This window comes from Phyllopteryx taeniolatus, chromosome 4 (assembly GCF_024500385.1).
Source record: "Phyllopteryx taeniolatus isolate TA_2022b chromosome 4, UOR_Ptae_1.2, whole genome shotgun sequence".
NCBI classification, from domain to species: domain Eukaryota; kingdom Metazoa; phylum Chordata; class Actinopteri; order Syngnathiformes; family Syngnathidae; genus Phyllopteryx; species Phyllopteryx taeniolatus.
This window is the reverse complement of record NC_084505.1, coordinates 20,439,072-20,451,948: the sequence shown is the minus strand read 5'-3', so window position 1 is coordinate 20,451,948 and position 12,877 is coordinate 20,439,072. Positions and strand designations below refer to the sequence as shown.

Sequence of the window (12,877 nt, the reverse complement as noted above, 5' to 3'; positions counted from 1 at the left end):
CACGGCGGCGGTGTTGTTTCCCCCATGTCTGCAGTGAGGCCGCCGCGGGCGGACGGAGGGATCGTGAAAGTAGATCCCTCTGCCAATAGCAAGCGCACGTCGAACGCCATCAATCAAATTTTCGAACATAATTAATAATATCGCCACCAAGAGGACACCAACGTCACATGTTCTTTCACCCACTGCATTAAAATGAAATGACACAAACGTTTAATTGTTTTTTAAATTGCTTATGAACGCATGGACTCTTTTCGACCAACAGGCGGCGACTCAACTACAAAATGTACCGTTTGAATAATAACGAATTGGTTATACATTAGTCATTGTTTGCCAAATGTTCTATCTATCTATCTATCTATCTATCTATCTATCTATCTATCTATCTATCTATCTATCTATCTATCTATCTATCTATCTATCTATCATTTCATCCTTTCATTATCAGCAATTTGTTTGACCTCCATCTAAATAATTGCTTTCATCTTGGAACCTCGTTTCCTGCATTTGCATTTTAGCGAGGACCCCAGAACTCCCCTTACCGCGAACACGTCGACGCGCGCCCGCCATCTCAACGTGTGCGTCCACGTGTCGATGCGGAAGGTGCTGGATGGCGTGAGGACGCCGAGGGCTGGTGGGCCCCCAGAACACCTTCCTGGAAAACATTGTCCGCAGGTCCAGCGGTGAGTTCGTCTTCATCTTCATGCAGCATTCATGTACTCGCATGGATGTTACATGTATGTACATTTCGTATGGATGTACAGGTAGTCTCATGAACGGAACAGAGAATAGGACCCAAAAATGCACGACTCCAAAACAAATGGACAGTTTCAAAAAAGAGAGTTTTAATATACGGGCATAAATCGGTACACAGGCAGGCAATCCAAAAAAGGCAACAGAATCCAAAAACATGAGGCAAAGAGGCGAGGTCGATAATCGGAACAGGGTCAAGTCTTACTGCGTCCCAGTAGTCAAAGCAGCATAAAGCTTAAGATCATGCCAAGGTGAAGAGGGAGAAGGAAAAGCTCCCCAAGCAGAAGTCAAACCGCTCGCTCTCAGGTTGGAACAGCCGATAAAACACACCCCAAGTCATCTAGCTGACAAATTGGAATTTGGACTGTTGTTTTAAGCAGGTTACTTTGCTTCCCTCTCGTGGCCTGGTGAGGTCAAATTTGCAGCTGCATGGCCAGCTACTTGAAGCTGCTTTCACACAGCATTCTTTTACCCCCCTTTCCATATTGTCCACAAATGTATTCTCCTTTCCTTTTTGAGAGCCTCACCCACCGAAATAGCCTTTGTCCTGAGAACATGCGTGCTTGCACACTGCCGATGTAGGTTGCGACATTAACATAATTAGATGTCAGCGTGCCAGCTCCGATTGTTTTTAACACAAAGTAGCATGTGTAGTGATTTTATTTTATTTTTTAAAATGAATACCTCTCTGACATTTTCAATCCAGAAAGTATTTTATAAATGATAATTGGTCCTAAAGTTGTGGCCAGTTGTTAAAGATGTACTGTTTTTAGAAGAACTTTTGAAAATCATTTTTGTGCGCAAGTGTATATAGAGTACATATTGTGGGCATCGGGCCAAATTTGGTCTGTCTATCCATTCATTTTCAAAACCGCTTATCCCGGTAAAGGTCGCGGGGCGCTGCGCCGGAGCCTATCCCAGCTGATTTTGGGCGAAAGGCGGACTACGCCCTGAACCGGTCGCCAGTCAGTCGCAGGGCACATATAGACAGGGACAACCATTCGTACTCACATTCACACTGTCACTGAGTGGGAACTGAACCCACGCTGCCCGCACCAAATTCTGGCGAGTGCACCACGACACCATCAGTGACTTACCCAAATCTGTTCAATTTCCTATTTTTTCACCAATTGATACTGTTGTTCAGTCCACACGTGGGACTGTTATTCTTCTAAATGACTGAGCGTTGTAAATTGCTTCCTCTTTGATCATGCAGCGTTAATAAAGACGTCGTTATTTTGTTTTCCTGAAAAGTAATGGTTTTGCACATGCAAGTATTCCACCCAACGCCAATGATATCCAACCTATAGGATACAGCGTGGTTTTTGTACGAGCGCGCATTTGGAGTTTGTAATCGCTTGCGGTCGTGCGGCTTTAGGAACATGGGATGTCAAGTGTACGACTCCTGAAGCAGAATGGCCAGGCAACTGATGATCTTTTCCGGCCCCTACCCTTGACCGCCGCGAGTGAGGAGATGCCGTGCTCTTATCTGCCGGCACCCGCTGTCCTGACTGCGGCGTAGGCGGCAAGCATTAGCTGTTTTGCGTTTCCTTACTGTGCATTTTTTTTTGGGAAGCGGGGTCACTTGCATTGCTCCTCCACTGGCCTGCTGTGCCAATGAAAGAGCCTACAATTATGTCATTTTGTCATAAACAGTGTCTACACGTTGCTTGCATGCAGCAGAGTACAGAACATCTTTTAGAAACGACACGATGGAAACCGCCTTCAGACTGAAATGAGACTTTTCGGGGACACCTTGTTTCTACGCCAAGCAACCTTCAATGACACCAGAAGCCGATGTGCAGAAATCTTGGACGTTGAACAGAAAAGGAAAACATTCACTGTATTTGTGTGTTGAGCTGTTAATAATACTACTGATAATAATACTGATAATGATGTGCACATGCAAGGTGCTCAAGTGGTTTTGACTTTGTTTGGCTTGTCGTGACCTCAACTGAAGAGGTCATGGGGATGGTTCACGATCAGCTGACTCGAGATGTAATGCACCAATGTGAATGTTTGCTTTGCCAGTAGTTCCCAATTGTTCTTATCGTCTTGCTCTCGTGGGTTTGCTGTACAATCCCCCAGGTCCCCCCAGGTCCCTCCAACCATCCCCCCGTGCATTCATAAACACGATAGGATAAATCAAGAAATCAAGTTGGCCAAATGGGGAAATTTGTCGTTTGCATAAGCATGTTTAGTCTAAGCTGATGCTTTCTGTGAGGGGCATACTAAATGATAGCGCGTGCAGGAACATGCTTGTTTCCGCTCACGGTCGAGCATTGCCAAGCTCCACTGTCGTCGGGTGGTGTTTCTGCATCCAGTGTGCGCTGCTGCCTTTTTGCCTTCATGGCTTTTGTGGTGTTGTGCCAAGTAGAGCGACACACTCCAGTGGTGTGTGCAATGTGCCGTTCATTTCAAGTTTACTGTGTCTGGGCTCGCACTTTACAGACTCCTTGATGGGGGAAATGTGAGTGTACACGCGTTTATGTCAAATTAGGTGAAGAATATGACTTTTTATTTGTGATGAACTATTAAATATGTAATGTAAAAATGCACGCCCATCGATGTGATCCATGGCTGTGGCGTTCCTGCTCCTGTGTCCGCTGGGCCAACGTGTTACCATGGTAACCACGTTATCCATTTGAAGCTTAAAGCCAAAGCTTAAGTCTACTCATGAACCACTTATTGATGAAGATAAAATGTTTGTGTACAATGTGTAACTTTGAAATTGTATCATCAACTTGTTCTGAACATATGATTGCAACGTGTATATGGGTTTTAAAAAGAAAGCTCATGTATATTTAATTTTAGCAATGATTGTTTGAACGTAATTTAATGGGGTTAACAATGATTCCGCAATGCTGGGTGTTTGCACGAGTGTGTGCGTGTTGCCAGTTTTTCCGTCATGTCACAAAGATAAGCTTTGGAAATTAAAATGACTTGATGCTGTGATAAATGTGCGTCTGCTGCTGCTTCCAACGTGTCTCTCTTAAAAGTAAGTTTTATTAATACCTGCATGTAAGTTTGTACGGTTTGTATGAAAATGCTTGCCGCCGCTTCTCCTTACATACATTGTGACCAACAAAGCTGACACAATATGAAGTTGTCATTTCTCGTAATTGTTGATGAATGAAATGTTTAGAGTGAGGAGCTATAAAGGTGTTCTGTCATAAACTGACTCTGCCTGTTTTCCCAACACAACTCCGCTTCCCAAATTGTGGCCTCATGAGAATCAATGCAAACTAATTAAACAACTATGTAAAAATTGTACTACATTTATGGCAACAGCTGCCGAATCCCAATTTTTTGGGAATATTTGTTTTCTAAATTTCTTTGAAAATATAACATTCGAATGAAAGACTTTCATTGTGTGTAGTGACCCTGAACCATTGAGTTATTTAAAAAATAAAAACTGTGATGCAAAGGAAACCTATTCGACCTTTCCTAGTACTAGCACTAGAATAGCAGACTTCGGCATCACGTGAATGACTTCAATCAAGCACGAGAAATGGACAGTTCTCGGAAATAATTAGGACTTGGTCACCTGATTGGTCGCATTTGGCGCCGAAATGTACGCACCCGAAGCTGATTGGTTAATGCAAAACATCTATGATTGGGTAATGCAAAACATCTATTTCCGGTTTGGATCACTTAAACGGGTGAGGCGAGTGACGTTACTTTCGACTTCATTTGTTCCAGCCAAGGTAAGCACGCTGCTTCAAGCTCTCTAGCAATTAATGTTGTTTTTGCTGTGTATTGACTTATTTGAGCGTGTTTTCACATGTTTGACTCTGGCACGCACTCTGAGTGTGAAAGCGTCTTGTGAGTGATTTGACATGCGTTAATGTGTGCTTATACAGCTGAGTGAACATGCGGGGTCGCCATTTTGTAGCGCAAGGTTTGAACTTTACTCTACGGCCAGCTGCATAATTGGCTTCGTGGCGTCGCTGGCTTGGGGTTTGCTGCTCCGCGGTCGTCATTGTGCGTAGCAAAGTTTTAACTTTGTTCGACGCCCAAATGCATAAGTGGCTTCGTGACGTCGCTGGCTTGAGGTTTTATACTTTGCGTGAGTGGTGTGAAGGCGTTTTGAGTGTTTTATCGGTGTTGTAACGTACAATTACCGTCGTCCTCGTGGCGGGACTGTCGCTTCAAGATGACGTCACCGCGGCAGCGCTGCTGCTCCGCGGTCGTCATTGTGTGTAGCAAAGTTTGAACTTTGTTCGACGCCCAAATGCATAATTGGCTTCGTGGCGTCACTGGCTTGGGTTTTTACACTTTGCGTGAGTGGTGTGAAGGCGTTTTGAGTGTTTTAGCGGTGTTGTAACGTACAATTGCCGTCGTCCTTGTGGCGGGACTGTCGCTTAAACATGACGTCACCGCGGCAGCGCTGCTGCTCCGCGTTCGTCATTGTTTAGCAAACTTTGAACTTTGTTCGACCCCCAAATGCATAATTGGCTTTGTAGCGTCGCTGGCTTGGGGTTTTAGCGGTGTTGTAATGCACAATTTCCGTCCTCGTGGCGGCATTGTCGCTTGGATACGGTGTCAACGTTGCTGCGACGTGGTCGCCATTTTGTTGAGCAAAGTTTGAACTTTACTCGACGGCCAAATGAGTAATGGACGACATGGCGTCGCTGGCTTGGCGTTTTACACTTTGCGTGTGTGGCGCGAAGTAGTTTGAGTGTTTACGTGGTGTTTTAGCGGTGTTGTAATGCACAATTACCGTCGTCCTCGTGGCGGGAGTGTCGCTTGAATATGACGTCGCCGCTGCTGCGACGTGGTCGCCATTTTGTTGAGCAAAGTTTGAACTTTACTCGACGGCCAAATGAATAATGGACGACATGGCGTCGCTGGCTTGGCGTTTTACACTTTGCGTGTGGCGCGAAGCAGTTTGAGTGTTGTTGTTTTAGCGGCGTTGTAATGCACAATTGCCGTCGTTCTCGTGGCGGGAGTGTCGCTTGTATATGATGTCAACGCGGTTGCCATTTTGAGCAATGTTTGAACTGTCGTATGTTTACTGTCTTAAATTCTTAATTTTTAATTTCCAATTAACTGTATAGAGTCTCTATGTAATTTTATTTGTGCCTCAACATTTTCCCTCTCAGGTCTTGGCACACCAAATTCAATGCACAAATCGGCGATGTTTAATGTACTAACTCCCAAACCAAACTGAGTCAGTGAAAAGGTTATTCCTTTTTATACCTGCTGTTTACTTGGCCTGTTTTAAAATTACAAAGAATGTCCATTTGCACTTTCCAAACTTGTAAGTGTTCAGCTCATTCAAACCAACCTGTGAACAACTCTGCTTCCCGAAATTTCAAAATAAAAGCCCGAAATTACAAATTTAGCTAGAACTTTTTTATTTTCAGTGGATTTGCACTGTTCCTACTTATGTGAGCTCATTAAAACCAAGCTGTGACCAACTCCCCTTCCTCAAATTTGACAATTTCAAAATAAAAGCCTGAAATTCGTATTTTTGCCATAACTTAATTTTCAGTGGATTTGCACTGTTTGTACTTGTACGTGTTGAGCTCACTCAAACCAAGCTGTGAACTCCCCTTCCCCAAATTTGATGGAATTTGTAAATAAAAGCCTGAAATTCCAAATTTTGCTGTAACGTATGTCAATGGATTTGTACCGTTCCTATTTCTGTTCAGCTCATTCAAATTAAACTGAACAACTCCCCTTCCCCAAATTTCAAAATATAAGTCCGAAATTTAGCTGTAACTTGCTAAGTTGTCAATGGATTTACAGTTTCTACTTCGTGTTGGTTTGGGGAACTGAACTCTTCCCCACCAGGAATTGGGGGCATTGCCCCCTCTTCCTGAGGGAAAGGATGGTGCACGGTCCATCCACCCATGGTTCTGCTTACCATAACCCTGGTTATAATCCCTGGGGTATGCGGGCTGGCGGCCCCGCCCATAGCGGAGCTGTCAAACCCCCACCTTCCATGGTATTTGTTTCTTTTATTTGAGTTCGCCTTGGCTATTTAAGTCATCTTTATTTTTGTTGTTTCTTATTAGTTTCGGTATCAATTTATGTATTAGAATGAAAGAAACCAAACAAGTCAATAAAACAAAAAAATCTGCAATTCAAAACAAAATACCTATAACAGCCTATTATGCGTGTGCCCTGACAACGTTTCGGCCTGTAAGGGCCTTCAGGTCGTGGCACACTTACTTTTAATAAAACAACAGCGACGCAGCTATACTCTTTGATGTTCTCCCTCCGAAATCCAAAACAAACTGAGGCTTCGAGGCTTGTCCGCCTTTTATATGCTCCTCTTTTTAAAACATTTTAACTTGTGTTAAAAGTAACATAACTTCAAATTAACCCCATGTTGTTGTCTTTTACTACTATATCCATTAAATAACCTATTTTAACTGTATTTAAACCATTTCATGACATCCACTGGATGTGTCCACTAATGCACTGTGCTGAGGAGGTAAGGATTGCGAAACACCCTGGCGTGCGTGCTTGTGTGAGTTGTGCCACACGTGATTGTGTGTGCATCCAGGGGTTGGTGCGTCCCTGTAGTAAAAGCAGCATGAAGCTTAAGATCATGCCCAAGGTGAAGAGGGAGAAGGAACAGCTCCACAAGCAGAAGTCAAACCGCTCGCTCGCTCTCAGGTTGGAACAGCCGATAAAACACACCCAAAGTCATCTAGCAGACAAATTGGAATGTGGACTTGTTTTGAGCAGGTTACTTTGCTTCCCTCTAGTGGCCTGGTGAGGTCAAATTTGCAGCTGCATGACCAGCTACTTGAAGCTGCTTTCACACAGCATTCCTTTTCCCCCCCTTTCCATATTGTCCACCAATTTATTCTCCTTTCCTTTTTGAGAGCCTCACCCACCGAAATAGCCTTTGTCCTGAGAACATGCGTGTTTGCGCACTGCCGATGTAGGTTGCGACATTAACATAATTGAATGTCAGCGTGCCAGCTCCGATTGTTTTCAACACAAAGTAGCAAGCGTAGTGATTGAAAAAAAAAAAATAAATAAAAAAAAATAATTAATACCTCTCTGACATTTTCAATCCAAAAAGTATTTTATGGGGTTAACAATGATTCCGCAATGCTGGGTGTTTGCACGAGTGTGTGCGTGTTGCCAGTTTTTCCGTCATGTAACAAATAAGCTTTGGAAATTAAAATGACTTGGTGTGATAAATGTGCGTCTGCTGCTGCTTCCGATGTGTCTGACTTAAAAGTAAGTTTTATTACCTGCATGCAAGTTTGTTCGGTTTGTATGAAAATGCTTGTCGCAGATTCTCCCTACATTGTGACCAACAAAGCTGACACTATGAAGTTGTCATTTCTCTTAATTGTTGATAAATGAAATGTTTAGAGTGAGGAGCTATAAAGGTGTTCTGTCATAAACTGACTCTGCCTCTTTTCCCAACACAACTCCGCTTTCAGCTGGACTATTGCATGACAGGTGTGCGTGTCAAATGCCTCAGTGTGTTCTGTATGTTGTTTGTGAATCCATCCAGTAAGGAATAAACCGTATTGGAAAACTAAGTGATTGTTGCAGTGCATTGTACTAGTACTAGGAGGAAAGGTTGTCGAATATGTTTCATTTTCATCAGTTTTTATTTTTGAAATAACTGAATGACTCAGGGTCACTACACACAATGGAAGTCTTTCATTCGAATGTGATATTTTCAAAGATATTTAGAAAACAAATATTCCCCAAAAAGTTTGGATTCTGCAGCTTTTGCCATAAATGTATTACAATTATTACAGTTTAATTAATTTGCATTGATTCTCATGAGGCTACAATTGGGATTTAAGTGCATTACTTTTCTATTTAGAAGTGGAGGTATTTTTCACTTTATTTGCACAATGCAGACTTCGGCATCATGTGAATGACTTTAATCAAGCACGAGAAATGGACTGTTCTAGGACATAATTAGGACTTGGTCATCTGATTGGTCGCATTTGGCGCACACTAAGCTGATTGGTTAATGCAAAACATCTATGATTGGTTAATGCAAAACATCTATTTCCGTTTGGATCGCTTAACCGGCTGAGGCGAGTGACGTTAATGTCTCCTTCATCTGTTCCAGCCAAGGTAAGAACGCTGCTTCATGCTCTCTAGCAATTAACGTTGTTTTTGCTGTGTCTTGACTTATTTGAGCGTGTTTTTGACATGCTTGACTCGGGCACGCACTCAGAGTGTGATAGCCTCTTGTGAGTGATTTGACATGCGTTAATTTGTGCTTATACAGCTGAGAGAACATGCAGGGTCGCCATTTTGTAGCGCAAGGTTTGAACTTTACTCGACGGCCAGATGCATAATATGCTTCGTGGCTTCGCTGGCTTGGCGTTTTACACATTGCGTGAGTGGTGTGAAGGCGTTTCGAATGTTTTAGCGGTGTTGTAACATACAATTGCCGTCGTCCTCGTGGCGAGGATGTCGCTTGAATATGACGTCGCCGCTTCTGTGGCGTGGTCGCCATTTTGTTCAGCAAAGTTTGAACTTGACTAGATGGCCAAATGAATAACGGACATCGTGGCGTCGCTGGCTTGGCGTTTTACACTTGGCGTGTGTGGCGCGAAGGAGTTTTCGAGTGTTTCCGTGGTGTTTTAGCAGTGTTTTAATGCACAATTTCCGTCGTCCTCGTGGCTTGAGTGTCGCTTGAATATGACGTCGCCGCTGCTGCGACGTGGTTGCCATTTTGTTGAGCGAAGTTTGAGCTTTACTCGACGCCCAAATGAATAATTGACTTCGAGGCGTCGATGGCTTGGCGTTTTACCATTTTCGTGTGTGGCGCAAAGCAGTTTTCGAGTGTTTACATTGTGTTTTAGCGGTGTTTTAATGCACAATTGCCGTCCTCGTGGCGGGAGTGTCGCTTGAATATGACTCTGCTGCGACGTGGTCGCCATTTTGTTGAGCAAAGTTGAACTTTACTCGACGTCTAAATGGATAATTGACTTAGTGGCGTCGATGGCTTGGGGTTTTACTATTTGAGTGTGGCGCAAAGTAGTTTTCGAGTGTTCACATGGTGTTTTAATGCACAATTGCCGTCCTCGTGGGGGGACTGTCGCTTGTATATGATGTCAATGCTGCTGCTTCGCGATTGCCATTTTGAGCAAAGTTCGAACTGTCGTATGTTTACTGTCTCAAATTATTTTATTTTTTTTATTTTTAAATTGCCTATCAATTGTATAGTCTCCTTTATGTAATTTATTTTAGATGTGCTATATTAATGGGTATGAATTTATATTTCTAATAAAAATCCCCCAATCAGCCAAACTCTGTGCCTCGACAACATTTTCCCTTTCTCAGGTGTTGGCACACCAAATTCAATGCACAAATAGGCGATGTTTACTGTACAAACTGAAGGAACCTGTGTTTAAAATCACCTATTACTTCTGAGGTTCCATGCGTGTTCGTTTTCGTGGAAGAACTACAATTATAACGCGTTAGAAGTCAACCAATTTATTCCTGACAGAGGAATCTATACATTTTGCAGAGCTCTGGGTTCAGCTGTCACCTGTCCTCTTCAACAGGTGTTTTGGTTTCAAAGCTGATATTTTTCTCCAAAAGCTTTTTGTCTTGCATCAGGAGTTGAAGGTTTTTAAAGTGCTTTTCAACATTTACTCCACTGCATGGACTGGAGAAAAGAACTGCAGCGCTTAAAACCATGTCATCTAAACCTTGTAATGTTGTTGCAGTTGTAAGAAGTCCAAACACGTGCATTGCAAGGTGGTAATGTTGTTTGGCACTGCAACACCAAAATATAAAATCTTAGTTACCATACAGATATTTATAAGATTTATTGATAAAATTAGCAACCAGTTAACAAATATGGATGACATTGTTCAAATTACTAATGAAAATAGTAATATTTTCTGCAAATGTCCTTGGCATTCTTCATCAAATGCCTCAAGCAACAGTGTAGGATAGGTACTTCAAAATCTGTGGATGTCCCCTTTCCACAAACTATAGAGTAGTAATGTTCAATGGTGCTATTCAAATTGGTCTTTATAAATGAAAGACACAGTGCTTGCATTAGCACAATAGAAGCATGACTGGTGCCTGCATCGCTCTCTGTCCATACATCCTTGAAACGTGTCAAGAAAATACTTGACCGAGGCAGTGGTGTGTTCACAAGTCAAGTAGGGAAGGGTGAGGAGTTTTTCAATGAATTCTTCACAACAAGCTCATACACATAGAATGGTGGGGAGCATTTTTCCTTCTTTATGATGCTGCCAGTGGCGTCCAAATAGAGGATGTCTTCTCTGGTCCCGTCACGATAAATGTCAATACAGTACACCTTTGGGGAATAAAAATACTTTTTGGAGCACATCTGGCTTAAGTCTTTCTTTCCACCATGAAATGCAAACTTAACAGCTCATTGTTGTGCAGATGACTTTTTTGCCTCTTTTCCCATGAAATGGTTTTCAATACAGGAGGTGTGAGTGCCTCATCTCTGCAGCCTGATTCCATGACTGCTTCGTCCAATTTCAGAAGGTTTCTTAAGTAGAGAGATCTGGGCAATTCTTTTTGTAATTTTTGCCCCAGTGAATCCCTTTCTCTTCCTCTCACAGGTCTTGACTTTAGTTCAATGCGATTGTGGATGCTCATACCACCCTTGAAATGTACAGTGTCTTAAAAAAATCCTTTGCTATCTATTGTGACGGTGACTTCAACAGGACAGTTCTCAAATTGACAGTAACACAGACACCAAAATTCCAGGCCTTGTCTTATTGAGCCAAGTGTCTTAGTTCTGTCTTTTGAAAGCTATTGAACAGTATGGATGGATGGATCTAATTCCTTTGGAAATAATGCCAGTCAAGGCCCTTGAATCCTCTGGGTTTTCTCAATTTCTGTAATGAGGCCCAGTCCTTTTGGTCAACTAAAAAATAGGTTGGACCGGAAGGCACTTTTATCCTTACGAATGCATCGTCTTCTGTCGACAAGTCAGGATCACGGTCATTGATACTGGTTCCCTATAGAATAAATAGGAAAGCAAAAATATATTAATGGTTTTGTAATATTTAGTACCTATACTTCATAAGTATGCCTCACAGTTCTGAGGACCAGGGTTCAATCCCCGGTCCTGCCTGTGTGGAGTTTGCATGCTCTCCCCTTGCCTGCATGGGTTTTTGCCCGGCACTCCGTTTTCCTCCCACATTCCAAAAAAATGCATTAATTGGAGACTCTAAATTGCCGTAGGTGTGAGTGCGAATGTTTGTTTGTAGGGTTAGGTGAGGGGAACTGAACCTTCCCTCTCCCAGTATAGGGGAAATAATTCCCCTTCCGGGATCGGGGGGGAGATGCACGGTCCATCTCCCGTCTCCATTTCCCCATTCCTGGCGGCGTGCCGGCTGGCCCCGCCGGTCATAGTGGAACACTCTCCACCAGTCATCTTTGTTTTAATTTTCTTTTTTGTATTTCAAATGAATTGTATAGAGTCGCCTTTGTTATTTATGTAATAATTTTCATCTTAGATGTGCTATTTATTAACAGTTATGAATTTGAAATATCTCTAATTATAACCACAAAAAATCCCTCCCAAAAAACAATTTTTGTCGACCAAACGGTGTGCCTCGACAACGTTTCGGCTCTAAGGAGCCTTCCTCAGGTCTTGGCACACTGAATTAAAGAAATGCACTTTTACAAAGAAGTGATGTTAACTGTCCAAACTCTCAAACCAAACTGAGTCAGTGCAAACGTCCTCCCCTTTTATACCCGGTGTTTTTTGTAAAATAAGATCTTTTAAAAGAATATGTGCAAAGTAAAACCCACTTTAAATTAACCCCATAATTGCCATTCCTTCTGCATAATTGCTATCCTGACTGTATAATCTCTAATGTAATTGAACCTATGCATCCCATGTATTGATATTTTCACTTTATAACTCGTTTTAATAGCATTTTAATAATTGTGTAGTTTTTTTAGATTTTTATGCTGTTTTATACTTTTTAATGTAATTTTACAATTGTTTTGCTTTTTTGGGTCTTTTTAACTTTTTGTGATGTAGTTGTAATAACCTTTGTTCCCCCTAGGGTTACAGTTGGAAATAGGGATAGGAATGAAGTGGTTAGGGTTTGAAGTGGTTAGGGTTTAAGATTAGGGGTTGGAAATGGGGATAGGATAGGACTAGAGTTAGATAGGGTTA

The 12,877-nt window shown here is 42.4% G+C and overlaps 1 long non-coding RNA gene across 1 annotated transcript; it reads left to right on the top strand.

Annotated features, from left to right (window-relative positions):
* Positions 1-97: 97 nt before the first annotated feature.
* LOC133476697 (uncharacterized) lies at positions 98-3,957 on the top strand. Its single transcript, XR_009788120.1, has 3 exons — positions 98-283; positions 516-680; positions 2,129-3,957. It is a non-coding gene; the product is annotated as an uncharacterized LOC133476697 (long non-coding RNA).
* The last annotated feature ends 8,920 nt before the right edge of the window (positions 3,958-12,877 follow it).